The sequence below is a fragment of the Atractosteus spatula genome, chromosome 12, assembly GCF_055471065.1.
Source record: "Atractosteus spatula isolate fAtrSpa1 chromosome 12, fAtrSpa1.hap1, whole genome shotgun sequence".
NCBI lineage: Eukaryota > Metazoa > Chordata > Actinopteri > Semionotiformes > Lepisosteidae > Atractosteus > Atractosteus spatula.
In genome coordinates, this window is record NC_142717.1 from 33,960,845 (window position 1) to 33,978,163 (window position 17,319).

Genomic DNA, 17,319 nt, shown 5'->3' on the forward strand with positions numbered 1-17,319 from the left:
TTAAGTCACGAGAATAAAAAATCAAATTAAACATATTTTACACCTATTTTACTTTTTACAAGTTTTTAGTCCACTGGACCTAATCAAGGGGGAATCATAATACAGACTTGATCATATACTGCATAAACCTTCATTTAAAAAAAAAACAAGGAATCCTTATACTAACATAAAGATGTAGTACAGCTTTATTTTTTCTTAGTGTCTTTGGAAGCAGTTTTTTAACAAAAAAAAAACTACATCCAAAATCCAACAATTGTTAAGCAGATCGAATCACTGCAATGAAAGGAAGAGGATTTGCATGCATCTTGTGAAAAACACTGTCTAGCCTCCCACTTCTCCTCCCACAAAAATGCCCGGGGGGTTGATACTGCAAGGTATAATGGAGAAATCCTGACTGGCTAAAACCCAACCAAACCCCACCAACATTAGGTCAGTGTGTTGCTTGGGAACACCTGTGAAATACTGACTAATGATACCTACCAGATCTGAACTGCTGCTGGACTCAATGACCCAGCCTGAACTCCAGATGGTATGTTCACCACCTGGGGGTCCAAGGATAGCTTTTAGAAGATTCCCTGTACATTATCTTCCAGAAACGATATTATCTTGCATTGCACAATAAAAGCATAATTAACTTAAATATTAAAAATAATAAATTGAGTTGCCTATGTTTTCTTATAAGACACTGAGTTGTACAAACAATAGGTGGTGATAAATAAATATTTAAGAAAAAGGGCATAACACCTACAGTGCTAAGATAATACAATTCAATTCTAATCCACAAATGGATAGAAGCAAGTTAACTGCTTTCATATCAGATGTATTATTCATACATAATTTATGTCAGTACTGCACATGAACTGTTAAGATCAATATATATGCATCACAGATGGAAGAAAGTGTATATCTATAAACACAAACACTGAATGTCATAAATGAAAGTATGTGCAGAAAGGCCTCTTTACTATATCTGAACTTTTCACCTCCCAACATATTTTGTATATATGACCTCATAAATGCCTTTTGCGCTTTATAAATGCATAAGATATGCTCTCAGAAAACACAAGTGTATGCCAGACTTCTCTCTTACACTTGCACGCTTAATAATTCACATTTAGTTCATTATGCAACCACCTTGTACTTATGCTTCCAGTAATGCAGTATACAAGATTTAAAATTACCACACATTTTGCAACATGAAGCATTTATTAATACATCAGGTTATTAAGTTTTTAAATTAGGAATCAAGTTAGTTCTTTGCATAGACGATAATTTCAGATTCATGAACCTCATTCATAAATGGGCTACAAGGGAAGCCAATTTTTTCTTCTTTTCAAAAATGTTTTACATAAAAAATGAACAAACAAGTCACTGCTTTACAGCATTACAACTGAATAACCCAAGACTGAAAAACAATGGAAGTTGCCAAACTATGGAGATAATATTACTGTTAACCAGCAGGTTGATCATTTTTCATAGTCACAAAATAATGTAAAAATAAAGCCAATTCCAATCCACTAAACTGTCCAATATCATAAGTATATATTCATGAACAAAAAAAAAACAGAGAACAGGAATAGTTCAATTGCATTATGACTTAATCACACTTACTTAACAAAAATGCCAAAAGGAAGCAATTAAAATTAATCAAAGTCTCTGCAAAATACAACAAAAGAGCACAAATAGTTAACTTTTGTCCCTTCCTGCCTTGGCACAGACAGGCACTGTTCTGTGTGAGGTCTGACACTATCTTCTCATAAATCCTTGTCAGCAGTGAAACCGTCTCTGTATGACTCAAGAAAGAACCCAATGACCTGTCAGGCTTAGCCTGCAGGCATCCCTGACTGTTCTCTTCTGGGGCAGGCTGGCTCACAGACACCACTGACAAGCACTTCCTTTGACTGAGGTAAACACCAGGATAATGAGTTCCCTCAAAACTAATGCATCCAGGCAGACACACATTCAAAGCATACCGCGGCATATCAGTCGCCAAAACCTCACAAAAGGCATGGTAAACCTGAGACAGCCTTTCCTCTTCATAAGCTTAATTAAAGGGAAGTCCCTTTTGACAATCCCAGATGACTTTCTATGCTACAAAATAATAAAAAACCATGTACACGTGTCGACCCACAGATAGACAACTAGATCCAGAGCAGTGTGTGGGTCTTTTGACCTAAGACCTATGACTTTTTATTTTAAAATATTTTGAAGATTATCATATTTCACTTTCCTTGCACACTTTCACTTGTTGTGAATATGAAAAGATGCCATTAAGTATATTCATGTATGTGTATACAATAGCTGGGGGAATTTGAAAGTAGATCAATTTAGGTAATAACCTGTTATGCTGCACACTACTAAAAAATAAAGCAACTGAAGAAAGAAAACTATTCTAAAACATAAAAGGAGAAACAAGCATGAATAGACACTACAAGTACTGCTTGCAGTGAAGTGTCCAGGCTATTGTGTAAGTTCTATAAGACTGTACAGTGTGCAAGATGGAAAGAAACAAACTAATTTGCATACTAAAGATATGCATCTTTACATATTTCCTATTACAATACAAACTAATGGTAAAGTGCTGATTTTTATTAAAATTATCTGAAAATGGTTTTAAATACAGTTACTACCATGTACATCATCTATAATTGCCAAGTTGTTGACATTACCCATACCAGATGTTTTTGGTAAATAACCATTCGTACAAATTAAACTCATGCAAACTCAAATACAGTCCTACAGAAACTATACAACCTGGTGCAGTGTGTCTGCAGTGCTTTGAACTTGAAGGTATTTGCAAAAAAAGTAATTACTAAATGAAAGTACCTGTTTTACTTGTCTTTCATGACAGCAAGAAATGAATGTCTGAGATTTCAGGTGTGGCTCCTGATTTTTTACATACATATTACAATTTATCTGCGCTTAAATATAAATGTGTACTAATAAATTGTTACACATATCTATCATTTCTCTTAAAGGGAGCTTCCAAAGAAAAGGTGTACTAGAAGAAAAATAACTATTAAAAATGCATCTTTTACATTATCCATCCATTATCATGAATCTGATTATTCCTGGCAAGAGTCATTACAACCCAGGGCTTATCCCAGAAAACAAGTGAGTAAGGCAGTACTATATCCTGGATGGGGTGTTAGTCTCTTGCTTGAAACACAATTTAACAACAATTTCATCTTTACCTATTAGCCAAAGCCAGCATGATTTTGGAAGGTGTGGGAAACTATCATACCCAGCCAAAAACACAAACACAAAGATAGAACATGCAAACTGCACACAAAAGACTTCCCAGTTCTGAATAAAACACATGACCCAAAAGCTATGTGAGGCAGACACATTTACCACTAAGCCATCATGCAGCTCATTCTTCAAATCATAGGATTTAGAATTTAATTTTGAATACTAAAGAAAGATTAAAGAAACACTCTTGAATGTTGCCACCCTACTTGGAATCACACAGAAATTAACATATGACAAAGCCGGGATTAATAAAAATGCACTACTATACTAATACATATTTTTCTTATATTCGAGTTTTTGCAGCATTATACTCTATTATTTTAAAACTGTTTTAGTAAATGAACACTGCATCAAAGACCACCTAGAGGTGTACCTCTAGACATTCTCTGAAATACAGTACATCTTTATTCTCTGAAAACTCGCAGGAGAAAAAGTAATAAGTCATCTTCATGTGTTGCCCACAAAGCTTTCACTCATATTTCCTTTGCTAATAAAACCATTACTGTTTCTAGAAAAAGAAGTGTAAAGAACGAAGAGGTGAAACCATTAACAGACTTTAAACACATTTGTCACTTGTCAATTTTTTTTATGATTCAACACTTCTGGAACACCTTTTCAAAGTATATCAGGGAAATCTCCTGCAAATCATTTTTTTTGAAGACCTGACATTAAAAATATGAATTCAGCAAAACCAGGAAAGGAAGACTAGTGCAGTATACATTCATTAACACTTTCTGGCCTGCCAGGACGTGAGTGTCCAACCAGCATTAAAAGTCTGTGAAGTCTGAATCTGGGATTCTGTCCAGGCAAGACTGCAAAGTAATGTCAAAAGACTTTAGACTGAAGAATTGGTTGTGGACAATGACCAGGGTTCATCTTTCAAAGAACAAGAAGTGAATTGTGTGCAACTAAAAAATGTATCTTAGGTTCTTTTGATGTGCACATGATACATTTAATATTGAATGAATACACAATCCTTTAGATTTTAGATCCATCTCTATATCAAATTATAATACACAGTGATTTTTACTAATAAACTGCCTCCCATCCCAATACTAACCAGGCTCCATTAGTCTTAGCTTCTGAGATCTAATGAGATAAACTACAACGGGATAATGCTGAGTACAAGTCAATATACACTTAGTAAAAGTTAACCCATCTCGATTGAAAGCTGCATTTTTATCAACCGCTGCATTTTGTATCATGTATCTCTCAGGGAGAACCCTTTACTGCATATTCAAAACCCTGGACTCATGCTTGCTGTAGTGGAAACCATCAGATGTTAAGATTAACAAATTTGCTCTTGGCAGTCAAATAAGAGCCAGACAAAGAAAGAGAAGCCTCATGCAATCTAGAAGGATGTGATAGACTATCAAAATTTGTATTTATATCTGCTTGGTACTGTTATTAAGTGCCTTACTGTTCAAGATGTAGGTCATCCACAACTTGAAATTAAAGTTTAGTTTACAGTGCAATAAATACAGTTTATTGGTGAAAAACAGGAACATATCAGTGAGTTGATTAGTAAATGTATCCATGTACACATTCAAACAACAAAAAACTTTTCTTTCAAATTTCTGATATTTCACATTATTAAACAATTTCTCATACATTGTATCTGTAGGCAAAAAAAACAAACGACATGGGAGCATCTATGGATGCTTCATTTGGTAATTAATCATCCCATCTGCAAATGCTTGGGAATTATAATCCCTTCAACAAAGGTAAACTCAAGTTGTATGCTGTCATTAACAAAGCCAAGTGCCCTATTCACATCTATTTATCTTATTAATTTACATATTGCGTGATTTGTTGTACAAATACACAGTGATGCACAATTTCAATTAGCAAAAGAAGACTAATGATGGCAAAAAAGTCTTTCACTCTGTATTGGAGAGAGAAGCATTCTACAGCCCATAAAGCTGAACAATCTGAAGTAGCACTAAAGGCAGAACAAGACAGAAGGGCTGCTCTATAAGAGCATGTGGTGGGTTTTTTAAGCCTAAAGAGTCTGTATTTTTTGTTGAAGTGCTTGCCTAAGACACAGACACAGACTACAGATAGTGACACAGGTGTTGTCTATGAGCTCTGGGAGTACAACAATTTCTAATTCAAATGGTACTTCTAATTTCTACTGATACACTTTTGCTAGTATGCTTAAGAATACCTTACTTAAATATAACTCCCTTTCACCATTTGGCATATAATTTTATGGGTCTGCCCGTCTTTTACTGAATCGATTTTTCTTTCAAAACCTTAAGTAGTTCCAATCGGAATGAAAGCAAAAATGTCCCACCACTGCAATATAGAGATTATAGGGTTAACTCTGATTGTCTTGAACCATTTCCAAAATAAGAAGTTCCATATATTTCACATTTCTTAATATAGCACATAACTATAGAACAAGTGGAATAATTAGGTAATTTTTAATAAATTAGTTGTCTCTGCTTCTTTTTATGACATATAATCAATCATTATTTTGTTCCTTGTTTGTGAAATGCTAACAAAGTCCTGGAGATGGTAAAATAATCTCAGAATATGATATGTACTGGGTTCAGTGACTGAACAATGCTCCAGATGTTTGTATATGCTATCTTGTTTTCACTTGAGCACAATTCTATAAAAAAGTACATCTGCTACATTTTATGTGAACTGCATTAGGGCTATACATACCTCTTTTGCAATGCTATCCAATATATCTAAGATACCAAGTGGTGACATGACCAAGAAATTCCTGTCTTCCCATCCTTTTACAACTTTCTTATTCACCGTTGCACCAGTTGTCATCCTATACATTTTAAGCTTGGCAGCTGTGACATGCATTAAGCAAATTTTACAATCTTTTCAATTTGATATGGAGAGCTCCACATACACATGCCAAAAAAGTCGACCATAGCCCACAAACAGCTGTGCCAGGCAATATTTATAAATGAATAAACCAATCCCAATAGACCGCAAAAGGAGCCAGGAGTATGCCTCATGCAGTTGTCACGGACTTGCGGCATTAAGTACTAAAGCAGATTGCTAAGCAGGAAACAACCAATCTGAAAGTGGGAGCTGTAATTAAGAAGCACAGAAGACATATCAGAGGTCTTAGATAGAGACAGCTGTTCCTGTGCCTTCCTGTTTTGACTGTTATCCTTATGTAAAAACAAAAGACGTGCTAAACTGCAGACAAAGCACTTGGCCTTGGAATTGGCAGTAAATAGGCAGCAAAGGCAAGGCTTACCACATTAATGTTATCCTTCAATCTTTTCAGCATTTCTTTCAATCCACACCTGAAACAAAACAATACATGATATTTTAAAATATCTGCAACTATTCAATCCTTCACAGATCACATCATGTGCTAAATTATACTCAGGCAGGTAAGAGATTAGACCTTAACCCAAAAGTTACATGTAAAGATTACTCTGTGTCAAGTACAGCTTGAAAGATTGAAAGTGAAAGTAACTAGAGACATATACCTTAAAATTAAAACCAACTGAAGTCAATGCAACTTCTTACACAAAAATAAGCCCCGACATTTAAATATATATATCATGTCCTATTCTGAAATTAAATTTTATTTTATTCATTTGTTCATTTGAATTGCTATTCTATTCATTCTATAGTAATTCTTATTTCAAGATGAATAAACAAATTAACTTAATGCCTTCCTGGAATGGAGCTGTATTGTAAGACACAATTAGACTGCTCAAAAAAGGAATTGTCCATTCTATTTATTACTATATACCAACATTTAATCTGTTTACATCCTTGGATTGGGAGTTGTTCAAAAGACGTTTGGCCAACAGGATCTTGATACTGCACCAACAGTCCTTTCATGACTAACATGAAACTTGCCCATCTAAACAGTTTAAGCATTGTTCTTATTTACATATGAGCAGCTTTAAAAGGTTGAAATTATACAACTGAGAATAGTTGCACAATAAGAATTAAAAAATACTGTTTAAATAATTTACAAAGAGTTCTTGTCATTACCTTTAAAATCACATCTTATAAGAACAAAAAATTGACTGTATGTCTGCTTTATGTTATATAATTCCAGATCTTCAAACTGCTAATACATTTGAGACATGTTTAAAGAGAATCCAAAGCAATAAACAGATTTGTTTTCTCTGAAGTTCAAATAAGGCCTTATTGTGGGATAATTGGTTTTTCATTCTGGATGAGGCCTGTGGATTCATATGAATTTTGTTTTTAAATTGCTTAAATTTGTGGGTGTTTCTTCTGCAGTCAAATGAAGTGGGGCTTTTCAGATTGCTAGTGCAAGCCATAATGTAATAGAAAAAGCATAACTATTGTGGTCGGGATGCATTTTTTTAACATAACTTAAAAACTTGGATTGTGAGCAGCTAATGCAAGACAGCACTGGAGCATTTAACAACAAAGGGTGTTAAGAGCTAAAATTACATTAACAGATTAGTTCCTAATACAAATAAAAAATTGACAGTACCAAAAACATTTTACGATAGTTTAACATTAACTAGACTGAGCAAAATAAAAACATAACTCCAAAAGCATATTCATCAGCAAAACTGTATAGTAGACAGGGAGGTATTTGCTAAAAGGCATGGAATTAAATATCAGGGTAAAATACTTAAAATGTATACTTTTGTATGAATTGACACCTTATAACTAATATTTTTAAATATGAACAGAAAAAAAACACAAAAAACTGGGAATTTTATTAAGTGTCTTTGCTAATCTGCTTAAGAGTGCAACTGGATTACACAGGATGCCCAGAGAAATATAAAGTGCCCAAGCTAGACTTTGTCTGGCCTACACTTTAGCCCCTGCGTAACACGTACAGTATATAGAAGGATAACAGTTCATTCCAGAAAACAATTTTATGGGTCAGTGAACCATTTGCCTCTTATGAAGGCATTTATTTTTTACATCACAAAAACAGAAATGCATTTCTGCCTCACATGATCCAGTAAATAATGTTTTCAGTTATATACCAATCAGTAAGAGAAAATGGTTTTCCTTTAGCTGAAAATAAACCCCATTACCTTAACTTAAAATCATTACACTTCTTCATTATAGTAGAAAAAGTCATTCAAAACATATTAACAACACACCCAATATTTAAAAAATTAACACCTGTTGGGTCTTGCACATTATATATTGCACAAGATAAGTTGGATTTCACTACAGTACTATCACACCACCAATGGTGCAATGTAGCATTGGTGTTCATTTATAGGTGGGCCTCAGGAAATAGACACCTACAGTCTTTAAGGAATTTAAATTTCAAAGAAAAAGTCAAAACATAACCCTAGTTCTATCTACACTTCTTCAAAAATATCCTCTATATACACAGCCAGGCAGCAGATTTAAAAATTCAAAAAGCTCTCTTTCTCTCAGTTCCAAAACACTCAATACATTACGAACAGACTTGTTGGAGTTGCTTCCTTGCTCCCTTCCCACTCTGGTTTAACATACTGTATAGCAGAGGCTCTGCTATCTTCCTGGAACGAGGTTCTGCTATCCTCCTAGAGACCAGAGGTTCACGGCCAACTGAAATCTGTCTTGGTTTGCATAGCACAATAGGTAATACTCTTCAGCCTTGGGGAATGTGGTTCCAAAAGGAATCGCCATCGCATTCCCATTGACCTTCTTCTCACTATATGTAATTTTGTCTCTTAATGCAACACAGAGTTGGTTACCTTGTAAGCATATAATGAGATCTGGCCTTACTTAAGATTTCCATCAGTGCTTAAAGGTTAAGCATGGGTCATGATAAGTGTATTGAGGGCTAAAGAGCTGTCATCAAGACTTTAATTTGCCTTAGCCTTTAGATTATTTCTAGTTGAAGGGCATTAACTGCTATTTTAATAATCAGATATTATTAAATGTAGCTTAATTTACTGCATATGTATTTCTTTAAAATAAAAGTAATGTGTACAAAGACAGCAAAAAAATAACATCAAGGTATGATGCTTTTGGCATGAAGGTCAAAAAGTAGCTATTTACGAATTCAAGATGATAACCAATGAGATTTTAATTAAATATATATTCTTCTTAACCTAGTGGAAGTCTGATTATGGAAAAGAGACTTGTAATTATCTGCTCATGTCTTTAAAAAGTATATGCACAAGAAAGTACAACATTTTCAATTATTCCCATTTGATATTTCAGATTTAAAATGAATTAAAAAACAAGTTCATTTGCACTCAAATAATCAAGACTCTAGCTTGATTTTCTACCATTTAAAGCATGGATTAAAATGACAAGTACCTTGTATAAAAAGCGCTGTGCAATATGAGGTAGTTTTAACCTAAACTAAGTAGGCAATTATTAGTGTTAATTACAGCACATAATAGTCATTTTTAATGCAGAGCATACAAGTATGTTTAGTTTGTTTTCAGGTGTGTATATATGCTGCAATTCCAATTATTTATATCAAACTCATTTTACAAACAAAATTTGCTGATTTTCACTTTTCAGGAAACCATTCAATGGAAAATAAGGTAATAAGGTGCAATAATCTGGTACTTAATGCTTTGAAATACATTAATCTACAAGAGTTCAGATATCCACAACAAGATGAATTGAACTAATTAGTCATTAACTACTGACCTTGTATCCTAGTATTATTTAAGTACAGGAAATTTATTGAAAAACAAAACTAAAATCATGCAACATAAAGTACACTTTCATACTCGAAAATGTCTTTTCAATTTTCCTGAGAGAAATACCAAAAAATTGAAACACTAAAAAAAAATAATTTTCATTTTTCTTTCAAGACAATAACTTAACAAAGCATTAAAAAATAATCTATGCGCCTGATGCCTAAATATTCTTTCATGATTTCTGAGAAAAGGTTCTTACATTCATGTAACAGAATCCATAATCTAGTAATTTCTTAAACAGCAATGCACAGTTTCAAAACATATAGCTTATGTTCCCTACATCATAGCCTGCTAATAACCAAGGTTGCTGGTGCTGCTGTACATGCCATTGTGTGTCTCTGTGTTGGCCCACCAGGTAGACACATCTGTTCTGACCAAACTATCCTATTTTCCTCCCCACATGTCTGGATGTTGCCCGGGCTGGACGCTGCATCACTGCTATGGATCCAAGAGGGACATTGTGGATATAGGTATCGTTTAGGAGGATTTTGCTGATCTACACAGATCTGCATGGAGTACTGACATACAGTCAGTTTTTAATTGTATTATGTTAGTATGATCAAAGGGGTTGGGCAGCCAATTGACCTTGGACCCCTAGAGGTCTTCTGACCCTTCTGGTCTTTTCTGCTCTGTATTCACAACATGTATTGTCACTTGCTTTGTTAAGCACCTTGGGGCAACCTTGTTGTGAAAGGCTCTATATAAAAATAAAGTGAATTGACTATTTCAACAAAGTACTATTCACCTTGTAAACTTGGTTAAAAGTTGGTTTAGTTAAAAGTAACTAAAAAACATTAAGAACAAAATAAAATTAGGAGATTAGAAGAAATGAGGAGGAGAGAATAAAATATGTAACCACTGCCATTTAATAAACTATTTGCATTTTGGACAGGTTAAGGATAACGTGTTTTTTAAGGATAATTCTTAAAATCATTCACCATCTCTTTACAACATTCACAATACATCTTTCTTTTTCAAATCTAAAGATAATCATTTTAAATCATAATGTAACAATCTAAGAATGCAGCATATTTTCAATAATAACTTTACTATGTGGGCTGCTTAGAGTAGACTGATATAAATATAGTTTAGGGAACAGGGTTAAACATTGGTGATGAAAAGTCAAATCACACCTTAAAAAATGTGCAGCCAAACAAAAGCATCATCTGAGTTGTTAAAATAACTTCATCAAGTCCCTGGAAATCTTGATAGTTTATTACTTATAACGTATTAGATTTGAGGTGCTGTTATGAGGTGTTAATAAACATACAAACATAGAAAGTAATAAAGAGTTCTGTATGACATTTACTAAGATTATAGTATGCCGAGATACAGACCAGAGAGATACGGACCAAAAAAGAGAATCTTAATCAGGAAGCTACTGAGTATGTCAACAAGCACAGAATCCCTATCTCCAGTCTCCCTACACCCCACCCCTACCACCACCACATCCCACACACACTTTTCCTCACCGACTTCCTCTGCCACTATAGTGAGCTTTTCAACAGAAAATAAAGTCAGAATTCAATTCTCCCCAAATGACATTGCAATCTGTGCTTAAAACTACACAGATTGCAACACCATATTAAAAATAAGCTATAAAGGCTGCAAAATAAATGATGTACGGGGGATACAGTTTCGTGTTTTGGCAACTCTAAATAAAAACACTTTGTTTTGCATGACAACCATGGACACATGATTTAAAAGCAGCAGCTCACATCTCCTGACAATTATGCACACAAGATAGCAGCACAATAACTTAAAAATGGCAGTTTCCTTAAAGAATAAACAACTTCTATATACAATTATATTGTTATGCTATTTTTCACTTTCTGAAACAACTGCAACTAACCCTACCAATACAAACTGTATTGTACTAGAAGAAATTAGAAGAAGCAGAACCGGAAGAAGAATCCTTAGACTTATATATTGCCTTTCTGAAGACTCCAGTCAAATTACTATACAGGTAATGGGGACACCAGTACTCTCTCCACACATCAGCTAACAGAGTAATGAAGCCGTTTATTAGGAGGCCATGATTGGTAAAGGCAATGGAGAAATTTGGCCAGGATGCCGGGGTTATGCCCCTACTCTTTAAAAATTTCCCTGGAATTTTTCATTTAAAACCGGTTCTACTGGTTTTACATCCAAAGGACAGCACCTTTTTTACAGTATAGTGTCCCCGTAACTATACTTCGGCATTAGGACCCACACAGACTACAGAGTGAGCGCCCCCTACTGGCCCCACTAACACCTCTTCTAGCAGCAGCCTTAGCTTTCCCAGGAGGTCGCCATCCAGGTACTGGTCAGGCTCAAACCTACTTAGCTTCACTGGGTTGCCAGTTGTGAGTTGCAGGGTGATAAAGCTGCTGGCTATAAGAATAATAAATATATTTTAAAATAATTATAAATAATAAGCCTTTTTATTTTAAATTTAACTTTATTGGTATATACAGTTTGTAAGATGCTGCAAGGCAACCACTGCACATTGAATGAGAGTTAACGAAAGGAGTAGTAGGAGGATAAATGTATTAACAGCAGGTATTTCACAGCAGGGTGTAATTATTACTGCAGAAAGTATAACTATCATGTGAAGATATGCTTCTGAGGGTTCAACCCCTCCATTACAACCCACAGCAGGTGAAAGCCTTGCTACAGAAAAGCATTGTCCTGCACTGGCATAAATGAACAAAAAACCATAGTCTTGTATTGGAGTTAATGAAATAAACAAATTTGTGGTCCTTGATGAAACCATTACACAATGTAAACATAGCTAAAATGTCTTAATAAAAATACAAACTAGTAGCAAATGAAAATCTTATCATGTAATAGAATCCATACAGTAAATACACAAAAAAGTTGTGTTTTTCCTTTTTGCATGCATCATTTCCGTCTAATAACGCATTTCAACCTTAACAGAAAATAATAATGGTATAGGCATAGTTTTTTCTGTAACATAAGGAACAAGTTTGGTTTTCTCACTTAATTTTGTTACACTTAATGGTTATCGAAAACTTGTAGACTCGCGATTGTCAAAACTATAAAACTCAGATGTAGGGACCAACTCAAAGTGTATCCCAATGAAAGTACTTTATGAAGCCGTTAAATAATGAGCATCATTTTTGACTGTGCACTGACAGTTGACAATGCAAATGCAACTGGATATGAAACCAAATGAAGAAACTGAGTTATGGTCTCTTTTTTGAAGGGTGTTGGAGTGTTATAAAAAACAAACATTAAACTTATTTTGCCCCTAAATAAATTATTACTAACTGGAACTTCTGCACAAATAAGACATCACTTGACAATTGAGATTTACTGCTTGTCCTTTACCTGCTTTTTTCTTCTAATGCAGCTGACAGTTATTTAAATTGCCTTCAAAAGCACTTAAAGTGTCCAATGGTTTCTTTCAGTTTGACATGTACTAATTGTTTACGATTGCCACTACATAAAATGGAAAATTTCTCCAGCACCCAAGACGTAACATTACATTTTACTGGTTATGTTAAAACTTACGTTTTCAGAAAATAGTATTTCAAGCCAGCATTTCTCCCTTAAATACCTAGAAATACACAATGCACAGAAATATTCACTAATGTAAATGGACAAATCCAACAAATATTTGAGACCTTATTAATGCATTAAACAATTTTAACTGCATGTGCTAACATTTTCTATAGTTTTTAATTGCTTCTCGATATTATCCAGAAGAGGTAAATGATGTGTCAACACCTAAGTCTTTTTCATAAGCAGTTTTGTTTTTGTATTTTAATATTTTTAAATTATTTGTTTACACCCATATGCAATACCCTGCACTTGTCTACATTAAACACCATCTGCCTGCAGTTTAACCAGTGAAGAATGTAATCGAAATCTTTTTTAATTTAATTTGCTGATTCTACTACAGAGTTTGCTCTGTTTCTGTATCTAATTTGGTAAGATCTACAAACTTAACTAGTTTACTAACTATACCAGAATCAAGATCACTGATATAAATTAAGAGCAGTGGTCTTAATACAGATTCCTGCAGTACTCCATTAATAATATCACTACAATCTGAGTATTCATGCCTGGTCTGTTCCCTCTGTTTTATATTTAATAACGTATTCTCAATACAAACACTCAGTTTGCCTAAATGCCTACTGTCTGTAATTTGAGAAAAAATCATTAAGAAGCTTCTTCTTTACACTGTGTCCACATCCATGTTATTTGTTCACAGATTAACATATGCAGTTGTTCACCTTTGCAATTTGCTTGTAGGATTCCTTAGAAAATTGAATTTTTACACAGAGAAGGGTATAGAATATTTACAAATACAGGAAAAATATCCATCAATTGACATGTAAAACAAATTTAATATAAACATCCTGATGTGCTAAAGATTTTCAGTTCATTACTCTCACCACATCCTCTCCAATTACTGTCATTAACGAATTCATACTTAAATTGCTTCAATAGTTACAAAAATATTTTAAGGAATGTATTTTGAGCTCTTATCATCGGGAACTGGGTCTTCTCATTTACTGCTTCCAAGAAGTGACTGCCTTATTGTACCTGAGGGATGAAGGCCCATTGAAATGCAAGCAAAGTAATGTAGAGATTAAATAGCAACACATGGTGAATTCTGATAGCATAAATCCCAATAAATTTAGACCCACATTAATGTTGCGCCATGTGGTGCAAGTTAAGTAGCACCATGTGAAGAATATTTGAAAATACCATTTCTACAATCCTTTCTATTCGATACTCCTGAAATTAGAGTGCTAGCTGCATGAATCTGTATGAAAAAAAAACTCAAAATATTTCCTTTTTGTGAGAGGACACAAGTTCATGATTTAGCTGCATCACTGGGAGATTGTAGAACTGTAAACAAGGAGCTAAATGGTGGTGAAACTATCAGCAGAACAAAAACAAAAGTGAGCTAGGACTCTCCCCATTTAAAATTAATTCCACAAGAAAACCACAAGCAAAAAAGGCTTGTGTAGCTGACAGCAGACTTAGTATATTAAGGGATGCTTTCATGCTTGCATGAATACACAAGGCACCAGAATAATTACAATGGTAACTGTTAGTCTGTAGAATATAAGACTTGGGTTTTGGTTTCTCTCTCCAGCTAAGTTAATTAGTGCATTTATCTTGCCTTGTGGTAGTCACTGCAATAGTGCACCGCAATGACTGCTGTGCTCTGTTCCTGGGCCTCATTCTGCTCTAAATGCAGTTCTTTTATTCAGGGCTGTAATTTAAGAATGCATTGCTTACTCATTTGGTGATGGACAAGAGTCTCCAGCTCTTGTAGAAAAGCTTTTTACAGCTAAAATAAAGCCCCAGAGCTCCCCAAACAGCATTTTCTCACTCATTTATCTCTCTGCCTTTGGTGCGGTTTCTGAGAGCTTGGGACCGGCTGCCCTTCCACACAGAAAGGCCCTGAGGTTCCTGTTTATACATCTTTGACATAAAAGAGGTTGGCTTTGCTACAAGACGGATGGCAGTGCTTGTGTCTCCCGCTGCTGCCCTTCTCTAACAAAGAAATCTATAAAAAAAAAAAGCAAACAGGACTGAAAGCAAGTCTGCCCTTGGTGGCCGGATCAGTGCCAGAAAGCCTAAAGCTGAGGTATTTTTTCGGTGTAAAAGGAAAAAAAGGAACATTTCTAAATGACATTTTTCCTTGTCATCGTACTTCATCTGTGATTGCCATTAGGTGCCATATCCTGGTGGTTCTTTTTCATTGCTCTCTATTATAAGGTCAAACAGAATGCTGCTCAAATAGCTGTCATATTTTAAAACTACAGCATTCATCGGACACTGCCTGTTTACTATTGCCCTCCAAGATTCTGTTTATTTCACATTTTCAAATCTTCAAAACTTAATATTTTGTACCAGATTATCCTTATCCTACATGAAACATCTTTACTACAATAACATTTTTAAATATAGTAAAGTACATCTAGTTTAGGCGACCACGCTTAAGCAAAACTCTGAATCAATCTGAACTGCTGTAATGCACAAGAGAGCTCATACTTCTTTACTTAATTTAAGTGATGTGTTTTAAATTATGAAACAATTTAAAACATTAGGTGTTTTGTTCATTTGAAACTCCCATTGATAGAACATGTATTATTTACTGTAGATGTTCTATAAATGCAAGTTGCAAAATTGCTTAAAATTAAGAAAAAATCAAATTCATTTAAGTAACCAATCTGGAGATTTCTACAATGAAATAGCAGTCCACCAATTCACTAGTTGAACTATTAGCTGTAATTTACCATAATTTACCACAATTAAGAACTATCAATCAGCTGATAAGGGCTGCTAAATCATTACAGTTTGTAATCATTTTGTAGAGAAGACTTTATCTTTGTAGCTTAAAATTAGAAGTGTACTTCTGAAGAAATATCTGGACTGTCTCTGCATCTCATTAGAATTTTTTAAATCTTTATTAAAGAATTCTGAATTTAACTAAGACTGCTGTCTTGTTTTGTTTCAAGATGCATAAGAAGACACCATTTTATTTCCTATAATTCTTTATCTTTTGTGGGCCACCTATCTAATTTATTACTTCAACTGTCATTTTTGTCAACTCTACAGTATATCTATCAAGATTTCTTTACCATCTACCTACTCTCCTTGTAATTTCTACAGACCTGTGGGTCAGCAGTAAAATGCCCAGCAGACATTTAACGAAAAGCTCCTTACACTGTTAATACTTTAAATATTGGTCCAAAAGTGTTAATAAGAGACTTCAATTAACAAAATAATGTCATAACCTAAGCAGTAATGAGGAAAAAGGATGAATTTCAGGTTCCCATTGAGTTGGTTTTCTTCTTTGATGTAAAAGTTGAGGATCCACCAGCATTCTTTATGAATATAAAAGAAGTCCCAAAGAACAAAAACACCAGAACAAGAGACAAAAAAGCTGTTTCACTCAAGATACTGTTTTCAATATGCTTCGTGTCAGTCCACACACATATTGGCAATAGACACTCTAACCATACTATGAGCAAAAAAAGAATGTTGAATGAAAGCATTTGAGCTTCATGATTTGCAGTAAAGGTTAACAAGCATTTGATCTCATATACAAGTATTATCAGGGATAAAAGATTGTACATTTTTTGTTTTCTTTTAAGAGAACATTAGTAGGGTGGTGCTGAGCTAGATCTCAGAATCTGCAGCACATTTACATTTTTCATAATCTGCTGACTCACCAAAAATGAATAATGAATGTCATTAACAATATTAAATAATACTGCTTAGCCATTTATGAGACATCATGCATGCACTACTTCCTGCATATAGGCTCCCACAAACAGCTGAAGTTGAAAGACGTGTTGCCCAGTACTGAGTATTAGGAAAGACTGTTTTTCTGGATATGGGAGTAAAAGGGTATAATCAAAAATATATAGTTTGCTAAAGTGTAGTGTACAAAGTG

General features: G+C 34.4%; 1 long non-coding RNA gene across 1 annotated transcript in view; it reads right to left on the minus strand.

Annotated features, from left to right (window-relative positions):
- The window catches only part of LOC148822944 (uncharacterized), a 151,244-nt gene that overhangs the window by 63,857 nt on the left and 70,068 nt on the right, over positions 1 to 17,319 (minus strand). The window contains exon 4 of the long non-coding RNA XR_016093852.1: positions 6,482 to 6,530. This is a non-coding gene — a long non-coding RNA (uncharacterized LOC148822944). The remainder of the gene's footprint in view (positions 1 to 6,481; positions 6,531 to 17,319) is intronic.